The sequence below is a fragment of the Chrysochloris asiatica genome, unplaced genomic scaffold (assembly GCF_000296735.1).
Source record: "Chrysochloris asiatica unplaced genomic scaffold, ChrAsi1.0 scaffold00142, whole genome shotgun sequence".
Classification (NCBI taxonomy): Eukaryota; Metazoa; Chordata; class Mammalia; order Afrosoricida; family Chrysochloridae; genus Chrysochloris; species Chrysochloris asiatica.
The window spans coordinates 6,868,268-6,872,700 of record NW_006408660.1 but is presented as its reverse complement, the minus strand read 5'-3'; the positions used below and the strand labels follow the sequence as shown (position 1 = coordinate 6,872,700).

The 4,433-nt window shown below is 40.6% G+C and overlaps 1 pseudogene; it reads right to left on the bottom strand.

Moving 5' to 3' along the window:
* Positions 1-204: 204 nt before the first annotated feature.
* LOC102821467 lies at positions 205-549 on the bottom strand (annotated as a pseudogene).
* Between the last annotated feature and the right edge of the window lie 3,884 nt (positions 550-4,433).

Genomic DNA, 4,433 nt, shown 5'->3' with positions numbered 1-4,433 from the left:
TTATTTTATTTTATTTATTACATGAAAATATAGTTTACTTTAATCAAATTCCAGAATGGAGAGTTTCACAAAGCACTGTCGCAGCAGAAAACGCAAAGCCATGGGTAAAAGAATGCTCCTGGAAAATGTCAAAGGCACCAGATATAAACCCAACTTTGCATTTTGTTTCCCCTCGAGACCATACCATATCCATAGGATGGGAGGCTACTTGGTTCCACTGACTCTGGGGGTGTCATAATGCTCCACGAATGTGTTTAGGTGTCTGTTGAAGCCCCCCACTCTCTGCTTGTGGGTTTTGGATGCTTTCTTCAGGATCCTCTCCATTTGCCACTTCTCCTGCATCTTCTCGAAGGCCACCTGGGCTGTGTGGGGTCTTCTTATCCAGGCCGCATCGCTTCTCCACCTCCATCTTTCTGTTCTTTCCCATAATCACTTCCAGAAGTTTTGCCTTGTCTTTGTCTTTGTCCTTTCTGCTACTCCCGCTTGGTCACGCGGAAAAATGCCTTTCAGTTTCAGGGGCCCCTTATGGATCTGCTCATAAGCTGCCATGGTGCCTGCCGGCAATCTGTAGCTAAACTGTCCCTCCCATATTATTTTGTAGGAAAGAATATAAATCATCTATAAATATTTCAATATGTTTCTCTAAAAGAAACTTTATAACCATAACCATAATACCATTATCACATCTTTTTAAATTATCAATTTTTAATGTTATCAAACATTTAGACAGTGTTCCATTTTACAATTGTCTCACAAATGTCACCTTTTTTACCGTTTATTGAAATCAAGATCCAAATGGGTCCCCCACAGTATGACTTGTGAATATGTCTCTAGTAGTTGTTGTTGTTAAGTACCCTCGAGTTGGTTCGGACTCATAGCAACCCTGCATAGGGTTTCCAAGGATTGGCTGATGAGTTTGAACCATGGACATTATGGTTCAAACAGACCTTGTAGTCCAGTGCATTTTTCCACAGCGCCACACCAGGACTCATGTCTTAGGCTATTTTGTTTCTTTTTTCTTACAATTTACTTGTTGAAGAAAACTATACTTTTGATCTGGTAGCGTTCCTCACAGTGTGGATTTTGCTGGCTTTTTCCCTGTGGTCTCATCTGTTGTTGTTGTTGTTAAGTGCTGTCGAGTCGGTTGCGACCATGTACAGGGTTTCCGAGGGTGTAAATCTTTACGGGAGTTGAAAGCCTCATCTTTCTCCCGTGGAGCGGCTGGTAGTTTCAAACCGCTGACCTTAAGGTTCGCAGCCCGATTTGTAACCACTACGCTACCAGAGCTCCTTGTGGTCTCATCTAGCACCCCAATATTCAGAGTATAGCCTATGCCCCAGCAGCATCAGGGAGCTTGTCAGAAAGAGAACATCTGAAGTCCTCCCAGATCTTCATTTTAACCAGAGTCCTGGGTGAGTACATACACACTGAAGTTTGAGAAGCACAGGAGTCTGTGTTCTTCAGTCTCTGTAGTTTCTGAGATTGGTAGTTGGGTCTAAAGGCTTAATCTGATTCAAGTTTGATATTCTGGACAAGAATATGTTATGGATGCTGATTGTTCTTCCATTAGAAGGTATATCTGACCTGGTGTTCTCTCTCTTGTAGTCTTAGCTGGCACTGATCACCAATACCTAAGTCCAGTCATTCAATGTGGTAGCTACTGTATTGTTGGAAACTCATGGCAACCCCACATACAATGAAACAAAATGCTACCCAGTCCTGTACCATTTCCATGATCGGTTTGACATTGGACTGTTGTGAGCCATAAGGTTTTTATTGACAGGATTTCAGAAATAGATGGACAGGCCTCTCTTCCTAATATGTCTTATTCTGGAAACTTGTTAATCATCATAGCAATACAAATAGATACACTGGCCAGGAACCAAACTCAGGTATCCAGTATAGAGGCTGAGAGTTCTACCACTGATAACCAGTATTCATTCATTAAGCATTGCAAAATGGTAGTATTCTATTTCCATCATAACTCAATTTCCATCATCGCTTTGCCTTCATTAGTAGAAATATATCCATAAAGAACAAGTTTCTCTCTTCCACTATTTGATTACCCCATGGTATTTCTTATAGGAAAGGAAGGATAGATTTCCTTTCCCTCTTATTCATCATTTTTCAAAGCAATAAGTTGGTTCCCACTTGTGACAATGATTTTGGTTATGTTGTGCTTGTTTATTTATGTTATTTTGTGTTTATTTTATCATGGACTCATGGATTTCATTATACCTGCTATATTACAACCCACTACAATTATCATTCCTACTGATATGCATGTTGTTCCATCTTTGACCAATGGGAATCATTCATGTTGGCTCCTGAGGTTTTTTTTACAAGAACCTGGTAACCTTGGATAGCTTCCTTGCTATCTAGTATCACTAGATGGTCCAACTCATCTTGTATAGTCCCTGCCCCAGACCTGGATCAGTTGTGTCTCTCACATCCTGATTTCTTTAAGTGGGGACTGGTGTTTAGAAACCACAATTTGAATGTAACAGTGCTTATTGCTACCGGGTTGGTCTCATTAAACCTTTCACTGGATGCCAGGATAAACACATTCAAATTTTTAACATTAAATCCATGAATTGGCACTTCCAGTCAAATTCAATCCCCAGGGAGGTCTGGGGTAAGATGGTGAAGTTAGCAGATGCTCTGAACTGACACTCTGCAACAAAGACACAGGAGATGGAGTGAAATAGACACAAGTGGTGATCCTGGAATCCTGAGCTTCAGAGGATAAGACAGAGGGTGGATTGAGTACTGAGTGGCAGAGGAAGCTGAACAGGAGCCGTGAAAGAGAAGTAAGACTGGCAGACCATGGGCAGGCGTGGAGTGGTGCATGATCATCTTGAGCTTTTGCAAGCGGCAAGCAGCTATTGATACAGCGGCCTGTGGACAAAGGATGTGGCTGGAGATTAGCAGGAAAGGGGTGCAATGCTCCCTACTGGTAGCCAGGGATGTGGCCAGTCCCCAGCCTTGACGACCCAGCTGCCGGTGGCACCCCCTCCTGCACGGCCTCTGTTCTGCCTGGGGTCAGAAGCTAGGCATAGCACCCCGCTTCTAGAGGCACATGAACCCACTCTGAACTATGTCACACAAACAATGAACAGAGAACTAACTGCATTCATACTTCTGGTCTCTACCACACCCATCACTCAGGTGATGAGTGCTTCAGAACACACCAATATGACATCATCAGCTAAATATAAATCCAACATTACAATGTCTCTGATAAAACAGACATTACACAAAAGAGTGACCACAACACAGAGTCAGAAATGGTATCAGAACTACCTGATAAGGAATTTAAAAGAATGCTAACTAGACCACTTGAATGGATTGTAAGAAAGATGGTAACAACTACAGGTGAAATAAAAAATATATATAGACAAAAGAGCAAGAGGGGGCAAAAACATGTGAAGAAAATACAGGAAACAAACCGGCAAAATAATTGAAAAAAGTAGAGCCATACAAAAACAGCAATTAGAAAGCCAGAAGATTAATACTTCAGAAACAGAAGTGATAGAAGAAAAGAGACAGAATTGAATCAATGGAAAGCCAAATTACTAAGCTTGAAGAACAAGTTCTCAATATTCATCTGCTAAAGAAACAATCATATTAAAGGACAAAAAAATCTGAAGAAAGCCTAAGATTTGTGTAAGACACTATCAAGAGGAATAACTGACTTGTGACAGGAATTCCAGAGCAGGAAGAGACAGAAGAAAAAAAAAAAAAAAAAGTAGAGAATATTGTCTAAGAGTTGTTGAAAGAAAATTTCCCTAACATCATGAAAGATGAGAAGATGGCCATTCAAGAAGATGAACGAACTCCAAACAGGATAGACCACAAAAGAAAAAGACCTATTATAATCAAAGTTTCCAAAACCAAAGACAAGGGAAGAATCCTGAGAGCAGCTCAGGAAAAACAAAAAGTTCCCTACAAAGCAGAATTAATAAACTCAGACTACTCAGAAGAAATTCATTCAGGCAAGAAGACAATGGAATGACATATACAAAACTGAAAGAAACAAATTGCCAACCAAGAATCATATATCCAGTAAAAGTGTTCATCATATATATGATGATGAAATTAGATTATTTTCAGATAAACAGGAACTAAAAGAATTTGTAAAAACCAGACTACCTTATAAAAAATTACTAACAGGAGTTCTTTGGGCAAACTTATGTCTTAGGGAATTTATAGAGCAATGGTGTAAAAGATGCTCCAGTCTGGGGAGGCCTCAGGTTAGAAGGTAACTCTGGCAGACTAGCTTGGAACGCCAAGAAAAGAGAGAAGGGAATGACAGAGCTGGTTGAGTTGGGTATCGTGAGGTCCTGGAAGTTTTCATGCAGGAAAATGATAGGAAGGGAAGCCTCACTTCAGCAATGCTCATGGAACAGAAAGCTGTCTAAGAGATTATGTGG